We start from the raw sequence: 17619 nt of genomic DNA, 5'->3' as shown, positions 1-17619 counted from the left end.
GTTGAGCATGGACCGGCCAGTCTTGCAGCCCGACGCCATAGTGCCAGTTCCTAAGAGCAGGTTACCCCAAGAGTCCCCCGGCAAGACGAAGGCGTCGCCCCGATTGGGCGCACAGTTTTTTCGGGTGTGCAATAGTTTTGCTTTGCATGCGTAGTTGAGTCTTGAGTTCATGTATTTTTTACAGCTGTATTGCCTTTCTGTAAATTGAAGATAAGTCATTTTCCTTTGGGAACTTGAGGAGCAACAGACGCATGTTTCCATATCCCCCTTTTCCCTTTTCCCCCAAAACCATGCTTACACTTCACTGAGGAAATTATTTTGGTAATTCAAATCATGCCTTTTTTTTTTTTTTTTTTTGAAACAGTCTCTCTCTGTTGCCCTGGCTAGAGTGCAGTGGTGCCATCATAGCTCACAGCAACCTCAAACTCCTGGGCTCAAGTGATCCTCCTGCCTCAGCCTCCCAAGTAGCTGGGACTACAGGCGCATGCCACCTAAACCGGCTAATTTTTCTATTTTGAGTAAAGACAAGGTCTCACTCTTGCTCAGGCTGGTCTCGAACTCCTGAGCTCAAGCAATCCTCCCACCTCGGCCTCCCAGAGTGCTGGGATTACAGGTTAAACTTCTTTTTTTTTAATTTTTTTTTTCCAGCTACTTGTGTAAAGTGGACTATTCCCTAAATGGGAGATAAATGCAAGCCAAAATGTTTAAAGAAAAGGGGCTGCAAGGAGTCCATTAGCCAAATATACAATCCATCTGATAGTTGCTTAGCACCATGTTGCATCCACCTATCCTTTTTGGATTGTGGGGCATTGGTCTGATGATTAATACAATAATGTCAGACAGGGATAAGGACAGGGTAGTAAATTGGTGGGAAAAGGATAGGAAGGGCCATTTTGGCCTCATATTTAGCAGCCCTGTCTGCTCTATCATTTCCTAGGGACACAGTATCTGTTTCCATAGTGCGAGCTGGGCAATGAACAATACCGATCTTAGAAGGAGGGTGAATAGCTTGTAATAGGGCAGCGATTATAGGCCCACTGGCAACAGGAGTGCCAGCAGAAGTTAAGAAACCATGAGACTTCCAAGTTGTGCCCACTATGGCAGACTCCAAAGGCACATTTGGAGTCTATGTAAATAGTGGCAGCTTTTCCTTTTGCCCAAGTGCAAGCTGTAGTGAGGGCTATAAGTTCAGCAGCTTGTGCTGACTTTATGGTAGGCAGAGAATATGCCTCAAGGGTTTCACATGAGGAAACTATAGCATGGCCAGTCACTATACCTCCCTTGAAATGTCATTCACAAAAGCCATCACAAAAGAGGAGTAAGTCTGGGTTGTCTAAGAATGTCTGAGAGATCCTCTTGTGGCTTTGAAACCATATTGACAGCTGTAATCATGTGAGATGGAGAGGGTGTCCATCATGAGGGAGAGGTAGGAGGGTAGCTGGATTGAAAGTGTTGCAATGATGTAAATAGTGGAGGGACTGGTCAATAAGGCTTACTCATAGGTGCTCTGTCATCTGGTAGAGAGGTTCTATGTTTTATGGACTTGCGGAAGAGCAGACAGCGTGGGGAACAGGGAGGTGAACAGGGGAACCTAACGTAAGGATGCTGGCTTTGTCAATTAGCATGGCGGCTGCTGCTGCACGTGCTGCCACAGGATCCAACTGGCATGAAAAATATGCTATAGGACAGATCCGAGAGGAAAAGGGCTGTCCTAATGTAACAGAGGGAATGGCTTAATGAAAACAGCAAAAATGTTTTCTGTCTCTTGAAAGCATCCTCCACTCCTTTTAGAGAACTAAAACCTGCATCCCTGCCTCAGGCCAGTGGTTGGGAGAGGCACAGTAAGCCGGTAAGTCTTCTGTTATTTGTGCTACAGGAGAAGGCTCAGCCCAGACCTGGTAAAGGGAGGCCCTGGGTGGGGTTGGGGGGGGGGTGTCACAGGATTGTCTTCATTGGAGATGGGACAATCAGAAGCATCACTGTACTTGAACAGCAATTGCCTGAAGCTGAGAAACCACCCTTTAAAAGCTCTGTATTTCTGCTTATTATTAGGACCATGGCATTTCAGACAGGAGTCTCCATCCCCCTCCTTTGCCGGCAAAGTAATAAACTTCTCTTTCCTTCTCCTCAAACCACTTATTCTCATTCTTATGACACAGCCTTGAGGACAAGTGCCAAGCTTTCGGTTACACTAAAATACCAGCAGCAATCCCATTATTTTCATGGCAATATAAGTGGAAAGGTTTATCAGAAGTAGGTAAGCCCAGAGCAGGAGATGTGGATAACGCTAATTTTAGGGCTTTAAATGAGTCTAATGCCTGTAAGGGCCATAGAATAGGATCCTGAACACTGTCTGGGAGGAGGGAACATAGCGATTTCATGAGAGCAGCAGAATTAGGAATCCATGGGCAGCAGTAACCAGCTGCTCCTAGAAATTTACGTAGTTTTTTCTTAGTTTGAAGAAGAGGGATGGACAGGGTTGACTCCAGGCATTTTGGGGTGAGTTTTTCAGTGCCCTGAGAGATTTCATGTCCTAAGTAAGTAACAGTTGTCTGTACCCACTGGAGTTTAGACTTGGAGGCTTTATGGGCTCTCTCAGCTAAATCTTTAAAAGAATGTGGGAATGTAAGAGGGCACCCTGCTTAGTCAGTTACAGAGCAAAAGATCATCCATGTAATGAAAAGGAGTGGATCCCTGGGTAAAGGTTACAAAGTCTAAATCAGCTTTGAGGATTTGAGAGAATATTGAAGGAGACTCACAGTACCCCTGAGGTATTTGGGTCCATGTTAATTGTCACCCTCTGAAGGTAAATGCAAAGAGAAATTATGAGTCAGGGTGCAAAGGAACTGAAAAGAAAGCTGAGCGGAGTTCATTACTGTAAGCCAGGCCACAGCAGCAGGAATGGAGGTAATAGAATAGTAGCAAGAATAGGCACGGCAGGGTGTTGAGGGATTACAAAGGAGTTTATGGCTCTCAGATCCTGTACAAATTGATAGATCTGATTGCCATCTCAATCAAATTTTCCTTCTTCTTTTACTGGTATAATTGCGGTATTAGAGGGTGAGGTGGTGAAGACAAGCACCCCTGTTGTAAAACGGAGTCTGTTATAGGTTCAGTTCCCTGCGCTGCATCTCCTGAGAGGGGTACTGAACTACTGAAGGGAAGGGTTTGTTTCTTTTCCAGGAAATGCATGTGGGTTAAGCACTTAGCAGCAGTCTGACCTCATCTGCATATTCTGCCCAGAAGCTATCTTTATTTTTTTCTCAATAGACACTGTCTCTGAGGAAAAGACTATATCTTCAGAGAAATTTAAATCAGAATGAGTCTCCATTAAGAAGAGTAAGAAGTTTAGAGTTTGGTCTGAGGGCAGAAATACAAAAATACCCTTTTCATTACATTGTATGGTGGCATTAAATTTATATAGCAGATCTCTACCTAAAAGGTTTGCAGCTGAGGAGTCAGACATTAGCAAGGGATGGTGGGTGTTAAGGGGGCCTAGGTTTATTGGGGTGACTTGAGAGATAGGTAATGAAATAGGTTGCCCAGAGACTCCAATAGCTTGAAAAGAATAAGAGATAAGCGATAGAGATAATTCCTCTGATCAAATGGTAGAGGTTGTCACACCAGTATCAATTAGAAAATCCAGTTCCCAAGCTTCTAGCTTCTAGCTTCCCAGGTTTAATGGTGGGATCTGGGCTGCAACTAAGGATCATCTGACTCTATCAAACAGCAGGGAATTGTCCCACAGGAGGAAAAAAATGAACCTATAACAGAAGGGAATGGCCTGAAAATGGGGTAAAAATGTTTTCTGTCTCTTTAAAATTTCCCTTACTCTTTTTAAGAAATAAAACCTGCATCCCTGCCTCAGGCCAGTGGTTGGAAAGGTCAGGGGAGTGTCCTTTGTTCTTTGTCCCACAGGAGATTGTTCAACGGAATTGTCAGGGCAGAGGTCCGGGAGGTCCAAGAGGAGATCATGAGATTGTCTTCACCAGAGTTGGGACGAATCAGAATCTTCGACTACAGTTCAGCAGTAGCCGGAAGCTGAAAACCCTCCCTTTAAAAGCTCTGTATTTCTGCTTATGAGAAGGATGATGGTACGTTAAGATGGGAGTCTGCCCTTCTCTTCATTTGCAGGCAAATTAATAAATCTCTCTTTCCTTTTCCTCAACCACTTGTCCTTGTTCTTCTGAAGCAGCCTTGGGGATAGGTGCTGGTACAAAACTGCTGGGTTTGGGGGAGGGCTTTTTTTGAGTCTTCCTTTCTTTTATGAGTGAGCGGACAAGAATTTTTCCAACGTCCAGGTTTTCTGCAGTATCTGGAGACATCTGGAGGAATATTCTGTGACTGATCAGAACACCAACAGGATTTTAATCTATTTTCAGAGTACTGCTTTTGCTTCTGCAGTGATTCAACTTGTAAAACAAGGTCTGTAAATTTCAAATCCTCCTTTTTTTGTTCTCCTGCAAGCTATTTTCAGAAAAAAAAAAAAAAAAAACTATGCAACTACTTCCATTAGAATGCTTAGGAACTGACCAGACCAGCCAACTATACTGTTTTGAATTTATATATATATATCTGTAGATTTCCAACTAGGGCAGAAATTAAAAGACTTCTGTGGTTTATTTGGGAATGACACCAATTGGGTATCAGACTGAGGTGGGGGGGAGGGGATCGGTGTATACCTACATGACAAGTGCGTTGTGCACCGTCTGGGGAATGGACACGCTTGAAGGTGCTGACTCGGGGAGATGGGGGTGGGGGGAGGGGATGGGTGTATACCTACATGATGAGTGCAATGCACACTGTCTGGGGAATGGACACACTTGAAGCTCTGACTTGGGGAGATGGGCAGTACATGGGCAATATATATAACCTGAACTGTTGTACCCCCATAATAAGCTGAAATAAAAAATAAATAAATAAAAAATAAAAGACTTCTGTGCTCTGGTGCTTCAGGATTTAATACAGTGTGCTTCTGAAAAATCTGTATAAATCTCTCAATAAAATCTTTGGGTGCTCTTCCTCCTTCTGAGTAGAAAATTCAACCTTACACCAATTAACTTTAGGAGGGAAAGCCTGCAATATTGCCCCTATCAGGCCCTGTACGTCAGCGTTTAGCTGAGCTAATTTCCAGTTATCTGTCAGGAGTCCAGGGACAGGATCTGGCCACTTGTTCCCTCTATGGATAGAGTTTTCCCCTGGAGGTGGCCTGGCCTATCTAATGACTGCAGTATAATCATGGGTGGGAAGTACAACCATGGGCAGCCAATCAAGGTCCCTGTGAGTGGGATTATGAATGGCTACCAGCCTCTCCAATTCTTCTCTAAATTTGGTACGATCTCCTGAAAGTGGGGGGAAAGGGTTTTGTAATTCAGAATATTTGCTGCAGTCAAGGGGACATGAATTCTCTGTGGTGGGGGTCCTGGCTACATTCTCAGGGGGCACTGCCTAGGGGGGTCTGGAGCTGATGGAGTTAGATCACACAGCCCTGGAAAGTAAGAGGCATCACATGGCACAGAAAACCAAGCTTTGCCTTGACTTCGTGTCAGGCCTGTCTCTTGCTTGTCAGCTTTTATGCAATCGAACTGTATGTCTCAGGACTGGAAGTCAGGCCTGAGCCCTTCTGTGAATCTTGGAGGGACACAGATGTTAAAGTAAGGAGTTGGTTATTTAAAGAGTTTTCTGAAGAAATCGGGGATGAGATAGTTTTAAGGGTTATTAAGGGAGATTGTTATAGAATTAAGGATGGATTTTGAGGCTGATTTTGACCACAGATGCAGAGATCCAAAAGATCTTCTGGGAGGTCAGGGACAGGTAGCTGAAGATAAGGGAGTATAAGCTGGAGGGGGCTTTAAGGTGGGGGCAGATTTTAACTTTTGTTCTAGGTCAGATTTCTACTCTTCAGTTTTTTTAAGAGAGTTTTAAGGCTAGCCACAACACTGATACGTGTCTTTCTTTCAATTTTATCTTCCCACAAATACAGATAAGGCAATTGCTTAGAATGACAGCTCTCTAAAATTTTCTTTATATTAAAAAGTCCTTCTAGTTCAAAGGATCCAATTTCTGGCCACTGGTAATTAGAATTCTCAATAGTATATTTATTATAAAAGCAACTCAATCCAATAAGCCTCTTCCTAGAAAGCCCAGGTGGCCATTTTCCTGGTTTAGAGTATCCTGGAGAGGAGGCAGTTCCACGATTCCCAAAAATTCACTCTCAGAAATAGACTTAAGATAGACAATGAGGATAGGACCTTTGAAAACAAAGACTACCCTAGAGCTCGACATGTTCAGTACAAAGAGTTTGCCACTTAGAATCTTTCGTGTCTCCGCCGGGCGCGGTGGCTCATACCTGTAATCCTAGCACTCTGGGAGGCTGAGGCAGGAGGATGACTCGAGGTCAGGAATTCAAGACCAGCCTGAACAAGAGTGAGACCCCGTCTCTACTAAAAAAATAGAAAGAAATGATCTGGACAGCTAAAAATATATATAGAAAAAAAATTAGCCCGGCATGGTGGCACATGCCTGTAGTCCCACCTACTCGGGAGGCTGAGGCAGAAGGATGGCTTAAGCCCAGGAGTTTAAGGTTGCTGTGAGCTTGACGCCACAGCACTCTAGCCCAGGCAACAGAGGGAGACTCTGTCTCAAAAAAAATAAATAAATAAAGAATCTTTCATGTCTCCAACTCCCAGTCTTTTCCAGACTGGCTGCCTAGTATGTTCCCACGAAAACATGCCCCCCCACCCTCAAATGGCAGAAACTGAGGAGAAAACTCCCACTCAGTCACCAAGCAAGTTCGGGGACATATAACAGGACGAGAGGAGAACCTCATACCTTTTTTTTTTCAGGGATCTGCAGCAAAGTTAGCCTTTAATAGATGCTGGTCTAGTTGTGACCAGCTCCATAAGCAAGAAAATGTTTTCTCAACAATGTTTTCAGTTCCCTCGTATTCCAAATGAGTTTTCAGTGTTCACATTATGGCTGGGGCTGGCAGCTCTAAACTGACCTTGACAGTGAGTTTTGCCTCAGCCCTGGTAGCTTAGCAGCTACAGTCTCAAAATAGGCAGAAAATAGACAGCTCTCGGTAACATTTGCTGACCAGAACTTTGTAACTTTCTGTAGCACTGAACATTCGCTTTTGAGTTTCTTTCCCAGAAATGGCAGAACCTCCTTTCAGCCACAAGGTAACTACAAAGCATCACACTACCTGTTTGTCCAGGGAAGACAAGATAAGTGATACTCCACCATAGTTTGTGCCCAAAGACCCACTGAGCCTGTGCAGAAGACTGAATGATCAATATTAACCCCTAGTTCATTATAATATTAAAATCCCAACCCTGGGAGAAACTTATCCACCATTGTTTGCTCATGGGCTGTATGTACTAGCATGATTTCTCACTGCACTTGCATGCCCTGCACTCTACCCTGAACATGTAATGACGCTCACTCCCCTCATGCATTATTCATTTCGCCCCCAGATAAAACTCCCTGACCCTGTTGGTCGGGGAGGCAGATTTGGCACAGTTCATACCTCCCCATCCCAGATGTGTCTTCTGCAATAAATCTTTCTTCCTTAACAATCCTCATTGTCTCAGTAATTGGCTTTCTGTGCAGCGAGCAACATTGAACCCCCCTTGTGGATTCATTAACAATTTGGGGGCTTGTCCAGGATCTGTTGCTCTTGGCTTGGTGGCCACAGAACAAGGAGAGACTCTAAAGCCTCCCTCAGCTGCCTGGCTGAGTTTCTGCCAGAGGTTTGTTTTGGTTTCTCCCACTGACTTTGCTGTTACCAGCCCCAGGCGCATCCCTGATTGTCAGGGAAGAATGGACCTTTGACCTTTGGATTTTGGCATTTGTGTCTGGACAGATGAGTGCTGTTTGAAGGTACCATGTGGCAGAGAAACTTCTCTCTCCATTTGGGGAGATTCTCTGGAATTCCCATTTGGGTTGGAGCCTCAGCCATTTCAGAGGCTGCTCCCTAAAACCTCTGCTCTCCTTTTGGGGAATTTCTCTGGAGTTCCCATTTGGACTAGAGGCCTTAACCATTTGGGAGTTTCAAGGCAAATCCCATTTGGGTTGGAAGCCTCAATCACTCGTTTGGGAGAGCAGAACCTCCTCCGACTGTTTGCATTTGGCACTCCTTAGGCTTACTTGTTGGAACTGCAGTCCATTTGGGATGTGTCGGGGGCGCGCGCGCGCGTGTGTGTGTGTGTGTGTGTGTGTGTGTGTCTATGAGAAATAAGAATTCAATTCCTGAATGTAGCCCTTTGGGTTGTATTCTTCAAAACTAGTCTGAATACAGTTATGAGCCTTTGAAGAAGAAAAAATGGTACATTTGTATAATACCGCCTGGCCCCAGTACTCTCTCGGGTCTGGGGAGGCATGGCCCCTTACTGGCTCATTGAGCTGTAATACTATTCTCCAGTTAGATTTGCTTTGTCACTGTGTTGGAAAATGAGATGAAATCCCTTATGTACAGTCCTTTATGCTTCTGTATCAAAACAAGCCAGATCAAATTAAATGTAAGATTCTAATACAGAAGCCTTTAAGAAGGTTGGGAAACAACAAGCCAGATCTGAGAACCCCGTCTTGGCATCACAAGGAAATGCCCATGTCGAAGGCCTCTGGGCAGCCGTGACAGCAGCTCCAGCTGTGGCCGTGCCGGCTCGGGCTCAGGCTGTGGCTGAGGTGCTGGCAACAGCTTCAGCTGCAGTGATGGCTTCGGCCACAGCTCCAGTTTCTTTCAGAGATCCCTCTCCTAACTCTCCTGCCCCCACCCCCCCTTATGACTCTAGACCCCTCCTGGGGTCTCCGGCCACCTATCCTTCGCTTTCTTCCTTCTCTGAGAATAGTCATGGGAAGCATGGGGACATGGTCTCTCCTTCCTGCACCCGTCAGGGTACACAGTTTGGTCAGGGTCCTCCCTCCTTCCCAGCAGGGCAATTTCCTTTGAGACAGGTCCCTGTAGGAGGAATAAATGAGAACGGACAACTGGCTGGATTAAGTGGGCTTATAACCCACTTACCACTTCTGATTCGTACAATTGGAAACAGAACAACCCTGCCTACAGGGATGATCCAAAGCATACAACTGGTCTGTTTTGATCTATTTTCACCACGCATCACACTCCATGGACAGATGTCCGGAGCCTTCTTAACATACTGTTAACCTCCTAGAAGCATCGCATTGTCCTGGATAAGGTTCGAGAACAAGCTGACCAAGTGCACGGGGAAGACCCAAATAACAGGTAAGAGCTGGAGCTAATTTAGCCATCCCAACACATGACCCCAATTGGGCCCCAAACGATGGAGATGAAGGTAAGATTCAACATTTTCAAGACTGAATCTTGGCTGGGCTTAGGAAAGGGGTCCCCAAAACTAAAACCCTGAACAAGCTTCAGGAAATAAGAGAGGAAACAGATGAAAATCCATCAGCCTTCCTAGAAAGAATTATGGAAGCGTATCAGAAATACACTAATATAGATCCAGAAAGTCCTGATAATTGAAGGTTAATTAACGTGACCTTCGTTGGCCAGAGCATGCCTGAGATCCAGCAGAAGTTACAGAAGTTAGAAGGGATCCTCACTTCGCCCATAGTTCATTTGGTTGAAGTGGCTTATAGGGTCTTTATAAACCATGAACAGACTAATGAAAAGCAAAAGGGAAAAAAGGAAAGTATATGAAATGAAACAATGGGCAAAACTTTGGGCAACAGTTCTGACAGAAAACTCTAGGGGGTCCCCTCCACAGAGACCACTGCCCCACGGAGAGGAAGTTCCCTTCAAAGAGAACCAATGTGGCTACTATAAGGCGATGGGTCACTGGAGGAAGGATTGTCCCCATCTACAACAAAAGAGTGACGGGGAACCTACTGTACAATCATGGGGCTGAATGCAAAAGACATAGAATGACGGGTCCCTAGAGCTCCCCAGAATCCATGGGAATTACAGCCAGTGATTAATACCTCCCACCAGGAGCCCAGGGTAACCATAAAAGTGGGAGAAAAATTGATTGATTTCGGTACAACCTACTCAGTTTTAAACCTTAAATTGGCTAATCTTACTAGAGACTCAATGCTGGTGACCGGGGTGTCTGGAGCACCCTCTCAGAAATATTTCCTGCAGCCACTGGATTGTGCTGTTGGGAATTCTTTCCTCCCATACAGTTTTCTGTGCGGCCTGAGTGCCCTGCCCCATTGCTGGATAGAGACCTCCTCTCTAAACTGCCAGCTCAAGTGACCTTTCAGAATGAACGAGTGCATATTGCTGTTCCTCCAGAGCATGCCTGTGCCTTGCAAGCAGCTGTGCTGGCCCCCTTGGCTGTCCCTCAAGAGCTGCTCACTGAAGTCCTCAATCAAATCAACCCTGAGGTGTGGGATACCAGACAAGCTGGAAGGGCACACGTGGACCCTGTTCATATCAAGGTAAAACCGGGAATTTCTCCCCAATTCAAGCAGTATCCATTAAAGCTGCAAGCTAGGGAGGGCCTTCAACCCCTAGTTACGGCCTTTTTAAAATATGGACTTCTCCGGCCGTGTTGCTCTCCTTATAACACTCCCATTTTGCCACTTCAAAAATCTGGAACTCAGGACTAAAACCCAATGTCAATCCTGCTGGACTGTCCTCCCTCGGGGATTTAAAAATTCTCCAACCCTCTTTGGAGAAATTTTAGCTAGAGATTTAAGAAAAATAATTTTAGGAAAGATTAGGAGACAAGAAGAAAGGGGTGGAAAAATTTAAAAATTAAAAAAAGGAAAGGGAGTAATATTACAGCATGTAGATGAGATTTTAGTTGTAAGTCATACTGAAGCTGAATCAAGACAACGTGCTATAAATGTGTGGAATTTCTTCGCTGACAAAGATATAAAGCATCCCAGAAAAAGGCCTGAATCTCACTGCCCATTGTCAAATACTTGAGATTTGAATTGTCTTAGGGGACTTGAAACCTCCTCCGAGACTGGCAGGAGGCTGTAAACCGGGTAGCACAATCCCCACCACCCACAAGCGAGAATTCTTGGTAGTGGCAGAGTTTTGCCCGATTTGCATTCCTAGCTTTGGCCCAGTAGCCAAACCTCTCTATGAAGCCGTAAAAGAAGAGGAAAATGAGCTCCTTACTTGGACGGGAGTGTGTCAAAAGGCTTTTTTGACTATTAAAGAAAAACTGATGACTGCCTGCATGGGGCCTCCCGGATTTGCGAAAGCCTTTTGATTTGTTCATTCAAGAAAGACAAGGAATTGGGCTGGGGGTATTAACCCAAATTTTGGAAGCTCATAAGCATCCTGTGGCCTATTTCTCTACACAATTAGATATAGTAGCAAAAGGATGGCCCACTTGTCTGAGAGCAGTTGCTGTGACTTGAGATATTTTACAAGAAACTGAAAAGTTTATCCTCGGACAGTTGGTAGCGGTTCATAGTGCACATTATGTGTTACCCCTACTAGAACAGAAGAGGGCTATTGGTTGATGTCTGGCTGGTTGGGCAACTGTCAAACTACTCTGTTAGATAATCCTAACGTAACTTTAAAGGCAGTGTCCACCTTGAATCCGGCCACCTTGCTGCCTATGGACTCTCCCTCCCCAGTTCATAATTGCCTTCAAATCATTGGCCAAGTATATTCTAGCTGCCTGGATTTGACTGATTGGCTCTTTTCAGACCTGCATGAGGAATTCTTCACAGATGGAGCAGCTTCGTGGAACATGAGCAATGCAAAGCTGGGTATGCCGTGGCTGCCAGCCAGCAGGTAAGTGAGGCACAAGCCCTTCCCTCTGGGATGTCCAACCAAAAGATGGAATTGATGACATTGACCAGAGCCCTATATCATGGGAAAAATAAGCATATAAATATATATTTGCAGATTCTAAATATGCATTTATGATGGTCCATAGCTCATGGAGCTATTTAGAAGGAGCCAGGATACCTTATTCTGAAAATAAAGAAATTAAATATTGGCCTCAGATTCAGTTTTACTGCCTAAGGAGGTAGCCATCACGCACTGCTGAGGACATGAGAAAACAGACAGTCATATTACAAAAGGAGATACTATGACAGATTTAATGGCAAAAAGGACGGCCTGACAAATAAATTGTCAAATGACTCTAATTCCCTCTATTCAAGGAGATAAACATGAACCCTGATATTCTGAAAAAGATCTAGAAAGAGCTAAAGAATGGGGATTCTCCAAGCATAATGACCAAAATTGGCTCACAAACATGGAAGGGAAGGTCCTCCTCCCTGAAACTCTTGTCAGACCAGAGCTTGAGCAGATTCATCTCGTCCATTTTGGGCGAGGTGCCACCTTACAATGGATACAGCCCCAGATGGCTGGGCCCAACTCACAGAGAACTATTCAGACAGTGTCCAAAGCTGCCCAGAGCCTCACAGCCACCCTTAAAGGAAGGAACACGAGGGAGAGAGTTTCCCAGGAGAGGACTGGCAGATATACTTTACCATGATGCCGTGAGTCCCTGGAAATATTCAATATTTGCTGGTCCTTGTTGACACTTTCTCAGGATAGTTTGACGCTTACCCCACCAGGATTGAATGGGCATCAGAAGTCACTAAGGCCCTTTGAAAGGAAATTATTCCTAGGTTTGGACTTCCATCAACTCTCCAAGGTGGTAATGGAGCAGCCTTTGTTGCTGAAATCCCCCAAGAAATATCAAGAGTTTTAGAAATCAGTTGGAAACTGCATTCATCGTGGAGACCCCAGTCTTTAGGAAAAAATGAATAGAACCTTAAAAAAGACTCTCTCCAAAATTTGTCAAGAGACCAATTTAACTTGGGACAAAGTGTTATCCCTTGCCCTGTTGAGAATTCTGGTGGCCCCTAAAAGTAAGCTGGTACTTAGCCCCTTTGAAATTTTATATGGGAGACCATTCCTAAGAGCTGCCAGCCAGGGCTCGCCCAGTGACTGTCTGCCCCCAGAGACAGAGGCTCGCTCATAGGTAAAACAGCTCGCTAATATGCTAACTACTATTTCTGAATTTGCTTCCAACAGGCTCCAGTTTCCAATAGATGTGCCCTCTCATTCCATAAAGCCAGGAGACAAGGTGTTACTGAAAACCTGGAGAAACTAGCATCCTGAACATCAACCACAGCCGCAGTGGATCGGCCCAGTTGAGGTGCTCCTGACAACTCACTCAGCAGTTAAATTTGCAGGAGCTACGCCGTGGATTCATCATACTTGAATAAAAGAGGCAGCCCTACCAGAGACCCCTGCCTCCAGGATTCGTCACCTTCTGAAACACTAAAGGAACAGTGGGCTTGTGAGCCCTTAAAGGACCTAAAGTTACTCTTACACAAAAGAGACAAGTAACACGAAATTATACACCCTATGCATCTTATTTGTTCTTTGGGGATTTTTGTTTGCCTGGAAAGACAATTCTTTAGTTAGGATTTCTCAAGCTATCTCCTCCTCCGCTAACCTGTCTAGCTGCAGGGTTTGTCATCGTAAACCTCATTCAGTGCAAGACCATTCTGAACCTAGAATTGTCCCTATATACAATTTCAATAATATACCCTCCTGTACATGGAACTTACAGAAGCCTGTCTCTTGGGCCACCTACACAGTAGGACTAATATCTCCATACTCAGAGGACCCATGTTTCTTTCTTACCCAGCCCCTTATCAGACATTATGTACAAAGTGACAGAAGGCACCCATGCTCTAATAAGTGTACTTTCTACTGGGCAATCGGTCTCTCTAAATTGACCACCAATTGTAAAAACTCGACTATTACAGCCTTTTCCACACTGCTCTCTTTAGATTATCTTATTAAGAAATGTTTTAACCCTCGGACAAGGACCATGAGACCCCTATCTGTACCATAGTACGTCAACGGAAGCTGTATCCTCAAGGCCTTGGGAAACTAGCAGCCTGTCACTCCCAGGGGGACAGGATCAACTCCCTTATACAGAATTTGGTTTAAAAATTTAACCCTAGGCCTGGCACGGTGGCTCACGCCTGTAATCCTAGCACTCTGGGAGGCCGAGGCAGGCAGATCATTTGAGCTGAGGAGTTCGAGACCAGCCTGAGCAAGAGTGAGACCCTGTCTCTACTAAAAAAATAGAAAGAAATTAGCTGGACATCTAAAAATACAGAAAAAATTGGCCGGGCATAGTGGCACATGCCTGTAGTCCCAACTACTCGGGAGGCTCAGGCAGGAGGATCACTTGAGCCCAGGAGTTTGAGGTTGCTGTGAGCTAGGCTGATGCCTCGGCACTCTAGCCTGGACAACAGAGTGAGACTCTGTCTCAAAAAAAAAAAAAAAAAAAAAAAAAAAAATTTAACCCTAATGTTACCTAAAACTGGTTCTATAAACCTTCAAACAGGAACAGGTACTGTCTTTGCATCCCTTGAGTATATTTTTGTCTGTGGAGGCAGGAAAGGACCTCCTTGGGCTCACGACTGCTTACACAGCTGGTCGATGGGGGCACTTGCTTACTAGGGCTCCTCACAACTCCGTTTCAGTCCATAACAGATCTGAAGTTGCTCATTAGACCAGCTCCCTAAAATTGTTTTCATGAAAACTAGGGGAATTTTGGACAGAGAATTTATCTGGGGAGCCCCAAAGCAGTACCTCCCGGGGGGAATACCAGATGGAGACGACTACTTCTTTGGGTAAGCCCTACTGCCCTGGTGGGTTGTGGCAGCTCACCAACATGTGCTTTGCAACCTAGCCATAACCTTGAAAATGATTGCTAATGCAACTGCATCAGCAATAGCTGCTCAACAAAACACTGTAAACTCTTTAGCTCAAGTGCCTCTTGTTTTTGTTTTTGTTTTTGTTTTTTTTCAGAATATTATGGGAGTACAAACATTTTGTTTACACAAATTGCTTTTGTACCATTTGAGCGAAAGTTATAAGTGTGCCATCCCCCAGATAATGTACATTGTACCCGTGAGTTACCCATCCCCTCCTCCACCCTCCCCACTTACGTTCACATATGAAATAATATTCACTGGAAATCAAGTGGTTCTTGATGATCACATTGCTCCTGACTATATTTTAGCAGAACAAGGAGGTGTTTGTGTTATAGCTAATTCTTTGTGCTGCACTTATATAAATACCTCCACAGAAAGGGAAACACGTGTTGATAAAATTAGACAACAAGCTTCATGGTTACAACGGGTTAACAGAGATGATATGGGAATGGGAGATTGGTTCTCAAGACCATTCTCTTGGATTCCTCAGGATACTTGCTCTGTGCTTTCAGGGATCTTGAAATTTAGTCTTTCTCTTTTACTACTGATTTTCGTGATTTACCTCATTAAAAATTTATTAATTAAATGTGGACTAAAATGTTGTTTCAAAAGAACAAACAGGAGGTAGCAAAAAGATGGCAGAGTGGTGGTGACGGCCTGGCGCGCTCCCGGGGAGGAAGGCATCGATCTGGACCTGCCACAACGCTAGAGGACCGCTCCCACACAGGAGCAGCGGTGTGAATCCACGGAGAATCAGTGTGGGACAAACAGAGCGAGTGAGGTCTGAGGTGAACGAAAATTAGGAACGCGGGACAGACACTAGCCAGCGGAGCGCGGGTCGGATACACCCGCCCCCAGCCGGGGTGGGTGCAGCCTCTCGGGAAAGCGGCTTGCCCTCCGCTCCCAATTGAATAGAGCCCTGACCCAGGCCAGCGCAGAATCACTGAGGGATACGTGGCGCATTGCAGACAGGAGGCTTTTTTGCGAAATTACCTTAGAACCTGGGGGATCTCAGCTGAGACAGCGCTTGGCGAGGAGGGACGGATCTGCCCCAGGGCAGAAAAACACAAAAGATTCCCAGATAGCAAATAGCGTTGTACCCCGTGCTGCCTTTTTCGGCAGTTCTCCAGCCGATCACCCCCGGTGCGTGTCCTTGCTGGCCAGCCCCCGGGCAGTGGCGATCTCTGCCTGCCGGGGAGCCGGTCCCCTCCAGCCCCGGAGCTCTGCAGGCGCCATCTTGAAAGCGAAGGCGAACCCGCTCGGGAGCCATAAAGTGCCGAGCGGCTCTCTCTGCCCGGCGCCCTCCGCTGGTCTCTGAACCAACGCCAGGAGTGCGGGATATGCCGGGGCCGCGCTCGGGGTGAAGGGGCAGAGCTGCGCTAAGGCATAAAAAAAAAAAAAAAAAAAGAACAAGAAGAATAGACTCGCCGAACAGTATATTTTATTCTTGGTGAATTTTTTCTGGGTTTTGTTTGTTTGTTTGTTTGTTTTTGTTTGTGGGTTTGGTTTTTTTTTTTTTTTTTCCCCCTTTTCTTTTCCGGCGGCTCACGAGCCGGACAGCCGCGGTGGGCACCTTTGCCCTCCGGGCCTCTGGCTGCCGCGCATTTTTGAGCGTGGAGGTTGGATCCCCACCACCCTTGGAACTGTGCGGGCGCGCAGACGCCATCTTGAAATCCACTGCGAAACCGCCCGGGACCCAGCGGGGCGGGCGTGAAGGGGCGGAGCTGCGCTAAGGCGTAAAAACAAAAACATCTAATGGCCGCTCCGGACTCAGCCAAGCGGAAGTGAAGGGGCGGAGCTGTGCTAAGGCATAAAACAAACAAACAAAAAAAACATTGAGTCGCTGAACTATATACTTCACATTTGTGTATCTTTCTGCTTTGCGGTGTGGTGAGGTGCTATGTGGTTTGTTTTTGTTAATTTTTGTTGGTGTTTTTGGTGTTTTTTGGTTTGGCTTTTTGCGTTTCTTTTCTTTTTTTTCTTTTTTCTTTCTTTTTCTTCTTTTTTTCTTTTCTCTTTCGTTTTCTCCTCTTTCTTTTCTTTCTTTCCTTTTCTTTTTTCTTTTTTTTTCTTTCTTCTCTCTTTTCGCCTTCTAACTGGGGACCCACGGTGAGCTTTGGAACGGGCCAGGTCCCTGGCTCTGGTACATACCGGATCCTGAGCAGTCACCCCCAGTGCCGGTGATCTGCGGGCGCGCAATCGCCATTTTAGGGCCCACAGCCAAGTCACCGCGGAGCAATAGGGTACCAAGAGGCTCCCTGGACGGCCCTCTCCCCTGGTTCACGGACCTTATATAGGGTCCCCACCCATGTGTAAACACTGAATACTTCTCCAGAAGCGAGAGTGTGGAACCTGATCCCTGGGGACATTGAGCCAAGGCAGACTTTTGCCCGTGGGAGCTACAGCAACTGGGGCGCTGAGCAAGCGAGGTCACCGTCCTCTCCCCATAGCTAGTATCTTGCCTGTAGATAGAGACAGAAACCTCCCCTATAGAGGAAGAACCAAAGGGAAACAAGCAAACAAACAAAGAGAATTCCGGTCTACAATTAGTGTGGACCCTGCCTGCCTTCTGAAAGACCACAACACAGTGTCCTAACTCGCCAAAGCGGTCTTGGATCACTCCAATCCTCTAGGATTGGACCCATCGGAAGCAGTCCCCCAACGGAAACAGAAAAATCTCTGAACAATACACAGCAGTCTCCCCCTCTTGCCAAAAGAAGCAACATACCTAGACTGCTTCACAGCCTAAGAATAGAGCACAAAGAGTGCTGTTAACCAGACTAAATCTATAAGTAAAGATCCAACGATAAATCTAGATGGGAAGGGCCCAGCGAAAAAGCATGGAGAGCACAAAGAATCAAACGGAAAGCTCATCCCCAAAGAGAAATACCAGCTCCCAACCATTTGACACAAACCAGA

This window comes from Eulemur rufifrons, chromosome 7 (assembly GCF_041146395.1).
Source record: "Eulemur rufifrons isolate Redbay chromosome 7, OSU_ERuf_1, whole genome shotgun sequence".
NCBI lineage: Eukaryota > Metazoa > Chordata > Mammalia > Primates > Lemuridae > Eulemur > Eulemur rufifrons.
This window is presented reverse-complemented; position numbering follows the sequence as displayed.